The following is a 15,232-nucleotide window of genomic DNA, read 5'->3' as shown; positions in this document are numbered from 1 at the left end:
GGTTAGGCCTTTTTTTCTTATTTATAGAGTCAAAGGTCGTAGAAAGCATTTTTTTTATGTATATGTAAATGAGAATTCACACAAAGATAACTTTGAACTTGTGCCTTTCTATCAATTTTACAGAGGTTAAAATTTTAAATATTTCATAAAATTAGAGGTTTTGGTCTGTTCTTCCCCTATATTTTAACCAACAGCCAAAATGGATTAGACTTTGCAGAAAGATTCCTTGCAGCAACCCCCACAGACTAAAGCAGACATTTATTATTTGTGTTAATTCTAAACAGGTCAAAGATAAAAGTATTTGCAGTATGTATAATAGGGAGCTCTGAACCTGGAGACATTGTCTGCATATGTAAACATTACAAAGGGTTGTTAATTAATTTTGTTTTAATGTTTTTTTGATTAACACAATGCATGAAATTACATATAATGTGTTGAAAAATACATGTAACGGTTTTGTCATCTTGAATATAACTGTTCGTGAGAAACTGTCTGTCATGTATTATAAGGTCACAACTTAGTATGCTGCAATACATCTTCCTTCTTAAGTTGATACTGTTTTAAGTATCCTTCCCTTTAAAGTATATTTTGATTTATGTGCCCTTTCCTCTGCCTGTAATACCAATCCTTCCTAAAACAGGGCCTTTGGTGGGGAAGGACAAATGGCAGTTTCTGTGAGACATTTCTAGTTGCCAGATTAACAACAAACATATATGCAAATCACAGCATATTGTAGGACCTCCAGCTGAATTGGGGGGGGGCACATGAGATCCACATTAGTTTGCCTTCTTTACTCTCTCAAGGCTTGTGTGAAATGACTCCCCTTTCTGAAATCTATTGTATTCTGAGGATCTTCTCAGGTAAAACTGATGGGGGGAGATGTACTGCTTATGTTATCATTTACCAAACTTAAAGATTAACCATGTTTCTTTGTTTTTGTAATAGAAAAGTAAGTAGATTTAGTAACTTGTCGAAAAAATTGTTTTTCTGGTAAGTTTTATATTCATTTTTTATTGTTGTTTACAAGAGACAAAGTATTCAATGTCACAAACATAACCTTCAAAGCATGGTGGTTAGGGCACTCCACTCGCAATCTGAGGGTCACGAGTTCGAATCCCCGTCCCACCAAACATGCTCGTCCTTTCAGCCGTGGAGGCGTTGTAAAGTAACGGTCAATCCCACTATTCATTGGTAAAAAAAAGTAGCGGAAGAGTTGGCGGTGGGTGGTGATGACTAGCTGCCCTCCCTCTAGTCTTACACTGCTAAATTAGGGATGGCTAGCGCTGATAGCTCTCGTGTAGCTTTGCGCGAAATTCAAAACAAACAAACAAACTAAGCATGGTTGTTGTTGAATACACCTAGAAGGAGAATTAGCTACTTTTTATATGTATAACTTGTCATGAAATATTCCTATATATATTTTTGCAATGGTTTACTGTGATATCGTTAATATTTGTTACATTATCCTTAATAGAAAGCATATTTTTCAGTTTGGGGTTGACGGACGTGCAAATACCCGTTGCGCTTGAAAGTGATATTCGATTCCAATTCCAAAGATGCCAGGATGAAAAGTAGACTAAGTTCCTGTTAAAACGAACGTGATGCTTGTTCAGTGAACTTGTCCTTCGAGGTGTTTTACATTACAGCTTTAGACACCCAAAGATCTTGTTAACCGATGGACAAAAACGCTTCACCATCCCCCAAAAATGTTAATTTAGACTGGGCTGAACTTCGCGGTGTTTATATTTATCCGTATACTAGTTAGAACAACACATTAAAACTTGCCGGAAGTTCACCTTTTTGTAAGGTAGTAGTAGATGTTATGTCCGGTGTATTGAAAAGTAGGGCGGAGATAGTGTTACCATCGGCTGTTGCGTGTTTTATAATAACGTGTTGAGGCAAACTATGTTTTTTGTTTTTTTTTGTAATTCTATCGGGGTGAATGTTTTATGTCAACTCAATGCTCATTGGATTAATAATATTTATAGAATACCGATTCATTTTACATTTTATAATGCTTGCATCTATATTAACTCTTTCATTGTCACTTTTGTTGGTAGACAGTCGTCCCATTGCAAGATTTATTTTTAGATACACAATAAAATCCAAAAAGAGGGGTTTTACTTTTCTTTACTTATCTTAAAATATTAAATTAGTAAACTTTTGAAATTTGAAGAGGAAAGCGCTTCAACTCGTGGTTAATTGTGGCGTTGTTTTTTCTTTGGCGGGTTTTTTTTTACATCATCTTTTATCGCCTCCTTTAACGCTTCTATAAGCTTGTACACTGTACAACAAAATGTTGAGTCGGATCTAACAAGGACACGCGCATGGAAACAAGCTTTATGAAATCTGTTTGATACGTTTGAAGAGATTTTTTGTAAAATGTTGCCCACGGCTATATATATATATATATATCTACCAGAAGCCCTGCTAAAATACAAAGGAATTAATAATAACAAATACTAAATAATTTCTAGTACTGACCATATCCAGCCTTGTATTCCCACGCATCGTTGTCTTTATACATAAATCTTGTATGCCTATTCTTGTGTCATACCTGTGGAAGACAGATCAAAGTACTGTGGAAACACGCATGTTTCATACTGTAAACACCATTTTTGGTTTGTTCATTTACTGCTGAAATAGAAAACTTCTGGTCACCTAAATGGGTTTAATAAATATTTTAGATAAACTATATCGTATTATGTGCAGACTTTTCGTAGGCTACTAGTTTTCGTAAGTTTTGTTTTTATATTTTACGCGAATGATTTATTTGTTTCCAGCTCGCCATTTTTATTCTTCTTTTTAGTGGTTGTACGTATTCGACATTTGTTTCCGGAATAAATTATTAATCTAACGAACACGTAGTTATTAACTGTTAGAAATATGTAAAAAATCCATGTTTTCACATTTTCTGAAACGGGACGAGTTTATTAACCTCGTCTCCGGCGGGGGGAGGAATGTATTGCAATCGGGTTCGTGTGTGTCTGTCTGTTTCCATGCGCGTATTTCGGAAACTAATGGACCAATGTACACGAAAATTTTACACAAGATGGAAAGTCAGTATGGGCCAGTTCTCCCCAAAGTTGATCCAGATTCTGGATCACTTTTAAGCGTTTTTTTATAATGGCAAGGTAGGGCGTTTTGTCTCGAATTTCGTGTGCACGTTAAGGTTGAGACTCCTCATCACACTACAAAAAGTGACCAGGGTCGTTGATCACTCCGGATCTGAGAAGGATTTTCTGAGTTTTCGAAGGGGATATTTGACGTTATGCAGTATTAACGCATGCAATCTCGAAAAGGAGCGGCGGGTGAGGGTATGTATTCTCTCTGATTACTCTTTTTTAATTGTATTTTTAACTTTGAACACACAAAGCCAAGGTTTGTATTCATGTGCCTAATATAGTTGCCCTTTAACCTTTTAAGTTATGAAAATAACTATTGGAAGTTAATGCACGAACAACGTATAGCTCGGAAAAGTTAACTTTTTTTTTCTGCAAAAAATCAGGTGGTTATTCGAAATTCAGACCACCTTGTAATGAATTTGTTGTATTAGTTGGTTTGATAGAGTATATAATAAAAATTAATCTGCGGACTTCCAGCTGATGGAAACTGAAGACCTTTCAAGCACATTTTTATTGTTGTTAGTAGCCTTTGGTGACATTAACTCGACTGCGGTACAAGGTTTTTGTGTTAATATGGAGGTAGATGGTTTTTTCAACTAATTGTTGGGAAAGAAGTAATTACTTTAAGTGGACAGAAACTTTTCAATTATATACAACAACTGTGTACAACATTAGCCACACTATCGAATGAAGTTGCATTAGAAAGTTAATTTTCTCCTATATTTGTTATAAAAAGTCAAATTATATATATAAAAAAAGGGTGAATGGTTCGTTTGCAGTGCCTAATTCAAACCATCATGTTAAGCCTAATCCTGGCAAAACTGAACGTATTTTATCTCTGACTTGTAGGCCAGTTACTTCCGTCTGTACAAAGGGTATAGTACTGTAAAATGTTAAAGTTGATCATGAATAACGAAAAGCTCAGCCCATTCAACGGTAACAAAAACGACAGTTCTATTCCTCCACGTTTAACGTAACGAACGGTCACAATAGGCCTATTTTCGCAAATAAACTACATCTATCAGAAATTCTACTTATTTGGATTTTCGTTTCTATACTTCTTTGTCGAGACACGACTTAATATTCACAGTTATGAAGTATCTAGGTGACAAAATCATGCTCTGATTAATGACTAACTAACAAATTCTCTAAGACCAAAGTCGTCGCTAGGCACTGGCACACGGGGCCCTTGCCAAGATTCTATTTGACAGTGCCCCGAATCCCTAGTTGGTGTCTTTGAAAAATTAGAATAGAAAACCATGATCGATATCGTATTGAAACGCCAAAAATTCCCGCTCCTATTGGTCAGAGCACCGAATCTTTTAAGTACGTAGCGATGCCTCTGTTTAAGACACTCTTAGTATAACTTGGTTTTTGTAAAGGACTTAACTTATTTCCTAAACTTTGGAGAAAGTTCCAGACGTTAATTAAGGGCACGCCCATTACGTTGCGTTAAACTTCATTCCGGCTAAACAACAATACACATTTATGAAAACGTCTCTTGGGAATTGTCAGGTAGATGGTCGAAATATTCTACTGATGGTTCCACTCCTAGTGATACATTGGAAGTGTCTCTAAACAGGAACCTTGGGCACTTCAGGACCATGATTTACGTGTGTCGCTTCTGTGAAGGGAAACTAAACGTTTGGATATTCTCTTACCATTGTACTTCCAAAGACAAACCCTTTGGTTTGGACTACCAATCTTTCCGGGTTCTATATACCGCATTAGTGATTCATTTGTCTACAGAATAGACTCTTTCTCAGCATCTACTTAACTTTGAAGATAGTCCACTCTTGCACCATGGATTGTACAGCTATATCTTCTCACAAAGATGAAAACCAGTCATATCAGCATTTATTTACATCTTAGCGATTTTCCATTATATCACTATCTGATTTAAGACTTTTTTGGCTAAAGTCATGTAATGCATCACTGGTGTTCTTTAGTCTCACATCATCCTCTGTATGAGATTATTGAGTGATGATCATCAAGTTTTGAGTGCATAATGTTCAGTGGCTCTTTCAATTTTCTTCCAAACATCATTGATGTTGGTGTGTCTTCTTAACTGTCCAGTTGTTGGAAGCTTGCAGTGACAGTAGAAATGTCATTTCTGTCCTCTGTATGTTCCCATTTTCAGTATAACAACCATTCTCATAGGTATAACAACTCCTACTGTACTAAGTACATCTTTGTATTTAGTTTGTATCAAACCACTCTATTATGAAGGTCGTTCTGCACCATTCTTGATCCAAGATCTTCGAAATGATAATCAGCGTTTCTGTGACTCTGTACAGGGTAATGTATAATCTTGAAGTTGTACTTCAGAAGTTTCTGGAGCCATCTAGCGAGTGTAAACTTTTGTCCATATAGGTAATGGTGGAAATTTCTCGGGGCTAGAACAACACTTAGTAGTTCTTTTCAAGTTCTACAATACCTCCTATCTGCAACATTCAGTGCCTTGCTACAGTAGGTGCGCCCAATGTAAAATCAGTAGTATCTGTATGTAATATGAATGGATCTTCAAAAGGTTGGGTTTGTTTTGAATTTCGCGCATAGCTAAAAAGTTGGGTATACTAATACCAGAAGTAATGGCTATTGGAGTATGTAGAATCAGCAGTCCGGCAAACTTTTTTTCCGTATTTTGTGTAGAAAATGATCTGTGTCAGTTTTTTTTTTCCGCAGACGTAGATGCCACGCAGTAATATGAATGTTTTATAAGATAATTGTAGGTAAATCGTGTGTTATGTACAACGTACAGTGATGATGTGTATGAATAAAAGATGTTTTCTCATCTAACAGTATTTGAAAACCGTTATTAGCCCTGTGGTATAAACAGATACATTTATTCGGCTCTGGGTGTAAGTATAAACATATGGAGGATTGCATTTCTTAAGCTATACATACAAGTTGGAAATGAACTGTGTTTGTTTGTGAACACAGTCACAAAAAAGACATTGTGGGATAGCACAGTATGTTGTTTATTTTATATTCTTATTGCGTTGTTAATAAATATCTGAATATCAAGAAACTGGTAACTCGACTTGCAGAAATACGCATGCGTCGTATCGAGTTACTGTTTATTGCACCCAAGGTTGTAACACTTGTTTTCAAACAGTCCTAACTCGTTGAAGGGGCTTTCGATTATATAAACAATATAACTTAAAATCACTGACGATTGAAAGTAGGTTTAATGTACCTTTGGCCAAGTTAAGTCGCGAGTCCTTCCACATTTTTCAGTGGAATGACCAAAATCAGCACTATGAAGATGTAACGGCTCTTGACTCGTGCTAATTTGTTATAATCGGTTGGTGAATCCTATTGAAGCACAAAGTGGCACTTGATATCTGTTTCTTTATAATTTAGCTTGCTATATATATATAACGTTTGTTTATAGATTTATACGTAACACTGATGCATTTGACAATTATGGATCCTGTTAATCTATATACAAAGTAAATGAGCCATTTTAAAAGTAGAGAGGGATATTTTAATTGTTTGTCCACTTTGAAAGTTATCTGTAACCAGGTGATAAGGTATTCTAATCTATATTTCGATGCATGCTCTCGAATTTTATATTGCCACCAGTCCAGTACTGTATATGTTATTCTTTCCAAGACTATTTTAAGTCGTGTGGAGTTCTAGGTGTTTCTGTTGGGGGGGGGGGGTATTTAAACCGGAAACGGAACATATACTTCCGTTCGCTGAGGTTACAAAGATGAGTTACTATGGTAGAATTAACATATATGACTAGTTCGTGTAGTGTTGTAACAGGCCTCCCAGTGAATCCATGGTTTGAAGATGGACCTATTTTTTTCATGCGTCTGAAATGACATATCAAATTCCCATATTTATTCCAACCAACCTGAACCACACGTGTGTGTATTTTCAGAAAAATGTGTTTAAAATAGGGCTTTTGAGAAAAGTATAGTTCTTCGCTGTAACGTAAACACAAAACCTGTCAAAAAAGCCTGATAAATCAGTAAGTATTCATTGGGAATACATACTTATTTTGGTTCAAGTAACTTTGTGACGTTAGGAGTGGCTCGAGTTGTAAATTGGTTGTTTGCCAAAGAGATTAAGCACAAAACATATAAAATACTATATTATTCTGGCCAATAATCCATCTTTTCACGATACAGGTTATATTTTCTTTAAATAGACTGTTATAATGAAGGAAACAGTAAGATCTAACAAATGCTTTGTGTGTACAGCAAATAGCCTCAAACTCGTAATTACATACCGTTTAATACAGTGGTTCCCAACCTTTTGTGGCCCTCGCACTCCTCCTCTAAAAGTGTGCTTTAGACATTTCCTCTTGGCGACATTTGAGAGAAAAACGTAGCTTGTATAGGCCTCTTTCGCGCACCCCTGGACCCTCATTTCGCACCCCCAGAGGGTGTCAACTTTAATACCTGTTGTCTTGACAAGCCATGTTTTGCTTTACAACAAACAAGACCATCAACCTTAGCGAAGCTTTTCTCAACGGGAATAAGTTACAACGGTAGACATTCTAACGTACCGTCGGGGTAATTTGATTTTCTGTTTTTAATCATTTACAGATAAAAAGGGGGGATTTTCTACAAGGATCAGTAATTAGAATATACGTCTCTTTTCTTTAAGGCATAGTTGTATCTGCGTCTATGAACACTAATTTTGAAAACGCAGATTTGTTTTGTAGGAATGTCTTTAATCTAGTAACTTATTTTGTCTGTAATTTAAAACGTCTGTACTTAGGAGAAGTACAACTGTGGTGTGGTGAAGGTATAGGATGTAAGGCGTATAATTTGGAGGTGGTGGTATTATAAGTATTTATTTTTAAGCATAATATTTTTGTTGAAAACGTATATTGTTCGCTCCAGAAGATGTACGAAAAACAGGTGAAAAAAAAGTGATAAATGTATGTATAAAGGAAACTAGGGTAGCTGTTGGTTAAAATGTACGTTACATTGTACCTGTCTAAATCATGGCTTAATACACTGAAATACACCACTACCGTATCGTAATTTTGACACGTGAACCGTTTTCAAAAGTTTTACTTTAGTCTTATCCTTATTTGGAAGAAGACATGCTGAATCTGTGAGCGTGAATATGATATACAAATTGTGTATATTAACCCTGATGAAGCCGCGAAGCGTTTGTTAATATATATATATATGGAGTATGCACAACAAATTTCGATGTACAAGTTGTTGTCATATATGCGGTTTAGTTAGGTTATATGTTTGCGTGTTTAATTAAATAAAAATAACATTCTGGTGTTATAGGGTCGTTTATTTCTAGTATTAATATGTCTTCAATACACGAATATGCACTACAGAAATTAAATAATGTCATATTTTTATAGAACTTCCATATAAACGTTGGTTTTTGTTCTTGCTGTTGGAAATTTGATGCTACTAACCCTACACAGTTTAATTAATAACGTAGAGGTGTAGTAATGAGTTTTCTTTGGTAAAGTTCGGTGTTAGAAAGAGCAAGATTCCAACGAATATATACTTGTATATATCAACGACTGTTGTTCAAGACGAGATCTAGAGTTTGTGGTTTCCCTACATATGCTATTTTAGTTATTGTTGCTTTCATTGATAATATTGGTTATAGTAGTTAGTATGTCGAATGTAGTTACTTCTTATTTTCATTTGTCGTTTACTATAATATTTTTATTACAAAGATTGTTTTGCATTATTAGCTTTGAATTTGATTTAGGACTAGTCTAAATCTTAAGTTAGCCGAACCTCGCGAGTTGTCACTGGATTTACGGCCGAAAATATCGTCAACAACGAATGATGAAACGATGCATGCTAATCTTTAAAAGTAAGACGCAAGAAAAGGCCATGTAATTAGCGATAATGATGGCTAGATAGATTTTTAGTTTCGCTCTAAGTATATGGCTTTCTCTGATCAAAGTTGTTATTATTAGCACATGTTTTGTTGCCATAGGTTTAGTATTGATTCCGTTTTGTAGTGTTCGTGTACAGTTGTTATCCCTCCAATTACCGATTTGTTTCTATACCTTTCACTGCCGTTGGACCACATATTGAGAAATTATGTCTATAACAACATTTATTGTAAAAACTGACAACAAATTAGACGAAATCACTCGTTATCTATGTAAAATACATAGAAAACCATAGCAGAGATCATTTGCGATTTTAAGAGTATATTTGTTTAAGTTTTTCTTTGTGGTTCGTTTATTATTGGGAATCCAGTAACAACATGTAACGGACTTAATACAGAGATTGGTTCATAATTTATAAAAGGTCTTGAAAACCCGATAGATATCAAATTAACGTCAGAGGCAAAGTAACGTGATAATTGTTTTGTTTTTTCACATCTGGGTTTCATCTTTAAAAAACGGACTGACAATTTAACACATTAATAGCTACAAAAGAGTAATAAACGTGTTAAATTAAACATTTTCTACTTGCAGTAATACAATAAATCGATAGTTTTGACTATACATGAAGGTTATGGTTTATTAGAAATCCCTATATGGATTTAGCTTTTTTTTTCTAAACTTGGATTTTTAGAACAGGTTAGTGTTGGAGATCATAAAACACCATAAATAACAAATTAATCCACCTTTATAGATCTAACTTATTGGATTTGGGTATAAATTAATATAAACTTCTAATCAAAGCAAACTACCAATATAGATCTTAACTAAAATTCAATCCAGTAATGAACATATCCAATTTAATACAGTGTTCCTACGTTTAAAATTATTATAATGCATTTTTCGTCAGGTGGTAACCTCACTGTTAGCGATATTGTGGTTCATAATCCCAATATCTCATGATATACGGCAAACGTATGATATTTATATTAGTCTTAAGTAAACATACTAAACTAACAATGCAAAATGATCTTTATAAAAAAAACTTATATCTAATGAATATTCTGATCAATAATGTTAATGAAAGTAACATTTGAACACTAATGGTTTGTTTCGTGGACAACTGCCAATTTCATGTTTCTTGCAAAAGTCTCGACGCGACGATGGTTAAAGGTTGTAATAATGTGGAAGACTATTAATTCCATAATTGTAGCAAAAATGTTGTTGAATATCCTACAGCAGTGATTAATTCTGGCAATAAAAGTATGGTAGGAAAAATTGTGAAAAATTATATTTTGTGAGTTCTGTCCACGAAATCTTGGTTGTTGGATTATTCGATAAAAAGTTCCATGTAAGTAACGACAGGCTCATCTTCACAAAAAAACGCTAAACAGTCACTTTGCTAATTTTCTCATACGTATGGTACTTTTCGTATCACCAATACTTTGCTGAATTAACTTGCTTACCCAGTAAGCCTAACTCCTTTTTTAATACTTCAAATCATTTTCTATTATTTCAAGAGCATTCTAGACGTTAAGCCATGCGTGTTTTGAGAACTTCGTATGAAATGTAAAGTTATTATAAAATTAAATCAGGAATAGTGCACGATATTTCTTTCATTCTGTGCCGACCGTGGCTTAGTGGTTAGCGTGCCTGCACTGTGAATCCGAGGGCTCATGTTTCGCGTCCCATTGGCACAGAATTGCTCTCCGTACTAAAGAGCTGTGGGTGCAAAATTGACCTTACTATTAGGTCAGGCAATAGTTGGCTTCGAGAACTGTTTACTAGCCGCCTTCCTTCTGATGTGTCACAGCTGTACGCGGGTAGATTTACCCAACAATTCTAAAATTGACAGATTTCTATGATTTTAAGAATTACCGTTAATCTTTATTTAATCTATATTACTGAACAAACAACCACACATATAATAACATGCTTTTTCACGATCCTTTGTATTTGAAGAGCAGTGAAGTTTACACAATATTGTGATGTTGAAATTATTCCCATGGGGTCATTGGTTTTTTGAAACACTTTTTTCTTACACTCTTTATGCACTGAATTGTGTGTTTCATGACTGATTCGACTACAGTGATGGTTTATATGTATTTTGGGAAGAAAATGGGCGATTTGCTTTTTTATTCCTTCCTTTACACAGTGCTGTAACAGGCCATAATGTAACATTACAAAGTTGAAGCAATGTATGGATCTCACTGCCATTGAACGGAAGAAATAAACGTCGCTAATCTGAGGGAGAAGAGTGTGCTGTTGCTTATCTTTGAGAGGGACATCTGTTGTCTCTATCTTGTGTTTTAATACTTGCATTCATTGGCACAAAAAGGCTAGGCGAAATGAAAATTATTCTAATTTTATTTTTAGTAGAAATATTTGGTTTAGACTATTATGGTGTTTTGGATAAACAAATGCATTCTAAGTTTGTAAACCAAACGAACTCGAGTCATATTCCAGTGCTTTCAAAAACGATAGTGTTCGTAGACTCAGATAATTATGTACCTCAGTCTTAGTGATGTTAGTGCGTTCCATCACAGGACCTCGTTCCATAGAATGAACTCGAGACAAGATGTAGTGCAGTGTAATTTCGTTACAGGGATTTTCATTATCAGTCAGGTCATCTCGAATTTATATGTGGAACTTAACTGGTTGGCAAATGTTTATAGTGTTTAAGAGTCTATGTAAATTTAATTATCATGTTTTTGAGCTCTCCACTAGGACCGCGCTTCACAATTTTATAGAAAAAAATTTGAAAACAACACTTCAGCCAGAAAAGTTGTCACCAACAAACACAAGGCAGAATCAGTCTGCAAAAAAAACAACCTTGCTTAAACATCGTGATGTTTTGTCAAAATACGACGTTTCAGCCTTCTTTGTGCTCTTATAAATTTTGTTAATCCATGCCATCTAGTGGAGAAATATGATAGTAGTAAATTATGTGGAAGAAAACAAAGAAGCGAGTAATGTCTAGAATGGGTTAAACAGATGTGTACGGGAAGAACGTTGCCAACGCTTCGGTGAAGCTTATCAGCATACTCTATATAATGTGAATAAAAAATTTAAGGACCCCTATCAGCGTGTTTAGGTATCCCCCCGTCTTCCTTTCTATATATATTACACGTGTTTGTATTTGGAATTGAAGTATGAAGAAATGTAGTTTTTGTTGTAGGTTAGGGCAGTCTGTTGCTTTAAGATGAACGAGCTGAAACAAAAATTAGGAACATTAATTAATTTCGATCAATTGTAGCACAAGGCTGAATGTTTAAAGTATGGAAGCATGTTGAAATATTTTATTAATCCCAACCCTTTGAACAGTATTATTTTAATCACATACACACACTTCACCTTTGCTCCGATACTGTTACCTTCTCCTGGCCCAAAGGACACCAAATTACCGCCTACGACGATTTGCTATTAATATGTCACGTGACCCTCGGGGAGTGTCTCCGTAAATGATGTGTTACCGACGCGTTAATTTTCCCATAGGCTATTTTAAACGAAGGTGGAAGGATACAGTTGCTGTGTACGTATCTTGTTTGTTTAGGCAGTAGTTAAAAAGTAGTTCGGCATCTAAAAGTGGTGAGGGCAAGCCTTGTCTTCAGGGTCTTTGTGCTGACCGTTACGTTGTCTGGGTTGACTGTGATAGAAAGAAGAAGCTGTTATCTGAATCCTTTCCTCACTAAGTCGTGGGGTGGGTTAACCATTTTCAGCAAAAGTTACTCTCATAGCCAGTGTGTGCACAAATTAAGTAATTTCCTTTTAATAAGAATGGTAACAATAACCTTTAAACTATTTCAGGAATAGAATAAACAAACAAACAAGAGAACATGCTCAGGTGATTGTTATACCGCCATGTGTCGATTAGGCCGCACAAAATAAAATTATGATGTACGTACCTCGTTTATATTGCGATCAAATAACGAAAAAATTGAGAATTCTCTGCTGAACTGTATAAAATGCATTTCATCCTTTTTATATATTTTTTTAATCAAACATTTGTTTTCTTAAAGTTATGTATCTGTAAGCCTGTAGTAACTTTTCCTACATACACACAACACCTTGTATTTTACCTCATTCTGCAGGCTCAAAATATGGATTATTGTATTTGAATTATGCTCTGTTTTTCTTGTGTGGGGGGACAATTATCAATGTAATATAACTTGGTTTCTCAACTAGTTTTGAAATATTCCATCATGGCAAACACGTGAAGTAATCTAAGCTTTTGACTATATTTGATAAGTTTATTTAACTGATTAATGTAAGTGTAATTGTTCTTAACTTACCGATTTGCCAATGTGGTAATTTGCAAAACAATCCAGTTATTCAGTAGGTAATTTTAAAATGCTTCTGCTGCACAAAGAGACACTGTTTTAAAACTAATAAAATTAAAATCAACCACATTTATGGTTCCATCTTTCTTTGTGTCTGGGACAATGAATGGCCAGAAGTTTTTCATACTTTGAAATAGCAAAGAAATAATCTTTTTAACTGTATGAACTTTATATGACTTTTAAGAGAAAGCCACCCTCCCCTCTCCAATGACTTAGTGGTAAGCTTGAGGGGAGCTTATAATGCTGGAAATAAAGGTTAAATAACAACAGTGCAGATAACCCATTGCATAGCTTATGCTTAAACACATGCACACGAAAACAATTAAGAGAAAATCTGATGAGAATTTTAATTCTAAAATGCTTATATGTTCATAACAGTTATGTTAGAATCAGGTTCCATTAGAAACCTAATAAGACATTGAACTGTTAGTTTATGTTTCAGTTTTTTCATAAGATCTAAGCAGTGATATTAAATACCTAAGATGGTGAGGTAAGGAAGCCCATTAGGACTAACAAGTGTAATAAAAGTTGAATTTGACTATCAGTGTTCTTTTTCATGCAATTATGAAGGTATTAAGTCCATAAACTAGTGTTGAAGGTGTTATGTCCAGATCCTAATCATGTTAAAAAAGTTCATATCCAAGTAGCATCCAAATTATATTAAAAGGAGTTTGGTCCACATCCAAAAGTGTTTACTGGATGAAGTCCTTAGCCAAGTAGTGTTGAAGGGGTTATCCACATCCAAAAGTGTTTACAGGATGAAATCTATAGCCAAGTAGTGTTGAAAGGGTTAGGTCTACATCCAAAAGTGTTTACTGGATGAAGTCCATAGCCAAGTAGTGTTGAAAGGGTTAGGTCTACATCCAAAAGTGTTTATTGGATGAAGTCCATAGCCAAGTAGTGTTGAAAGGGTTAGGTCTACATCCAAAAGTGTTTACTGGATGAAGTCCATAGCCAACTAGTGTTGAAAGGGTTAGGTCCACATCCAAAAGTGTTTACAGGATGAAGTCCATAGCCAAGTAGTGTTGAAGGGTTATGTTTATAGTAAGGGTTGTAGTACTTTTGTGTTTTCAAAACTGAGCTTTCATTTTTGTAAATAACAAGAGGAGGTTACTGACTGATCCAAGGTTTTTATAGTTCTTGTTTGATACGAGAATGTGTTTAATGAATGGTAAATTATTTACTCTTACTTGCTAGCTATTATTGAAATGAAAAGCGAGTCAGTGGTATTGCTAGTAAAACACAAACAACCACTGTTATGGCTACAAAGTGATACTTTATATATAAAGTTACACATTGCATTTGAAAGTAAATTATGATTTTTTTTTCTTACTAAAACTGATAAAATTCATTAAAGAAGTGTATTTCTTAAATGTATAATTTGTGTCTTCTTAAGAAAGGACTTGGTCACTAGTATGACTATTGTACAGAAATTCCAAAGTATTAGTCTAAGTCTTGAACTAAAGAAATTTACTTCTGTTGTCAATAAGTGTACCATGTTTAGGTTTAACAAAAAATGACAACAGGATTCATTGAGTAAAGGTGTTTTGTTTTTTATGAATAATTGCTTTATTACTCTTTCTCCCTCCCTCTTGCATATATAACACAAAGTTAGAATTAATAATTTGTGTATGGTTTTATTGTTGAATAAATTATGTTTAACCATTTTTTATCATGAACAAAATTACAAATTAATAGTAGTTCTCAGAATATGTTGGAAAAAAAGACTTTGAAATTATAGGTTAGAACCCCCCCCCTCCAGTAGCAAAAACAAAATATAATAAAGTTATGGTGTAAGTTTGAGTAGGTGTGTGATTTTTGTTATTTGGGTAATTGATTTTATCACATAATAGTAATTTCTGTTTTTTATTTATTTCTCTTTCTATGGCCATTGTTCCAGCTGTCACTCAGATTTTAGATATCGTCAG

The 15,232-nt window shown here is 34.6% G+C and overlaps 1 protein-coding gene across 3 annotated transcripts in view; it reads left to right on the top strand.

Moving 5' to 3' along the window:
* The window catches only part of LOC106464590 (metastasis-associated protein MTA3-like), a 48,600-nt gene that overhangs the window by 4,303 nt on the left and 29,065 nt on the right, over positions 1-15,232 (top strand). The gene's annotated exons all lie outside the window — the stretch shown is intronic.

Source organism: Limulus polyphemus, unplaced genomic scaffold, assembly GCF_000517525.1.
Source record: "Limulus polyphemus unplaced genomic scaffold, Limulus_polyphemus-2.1.2 Scaffold1696, whole genome shotgun sequence".
Taxonomy (NCBI): domain Eukaryota; kingdom Metazoa; phylum Arthropoda; class Merostomata; order Xiphosura; family Limulidae; genus Limulus; species Limulus polyphemus.
The sequence above is the reverse complement of the archived record's forward strand: the minus strand, read 5'-3'. Positions and strand labels throughout refer to the sequence as shown.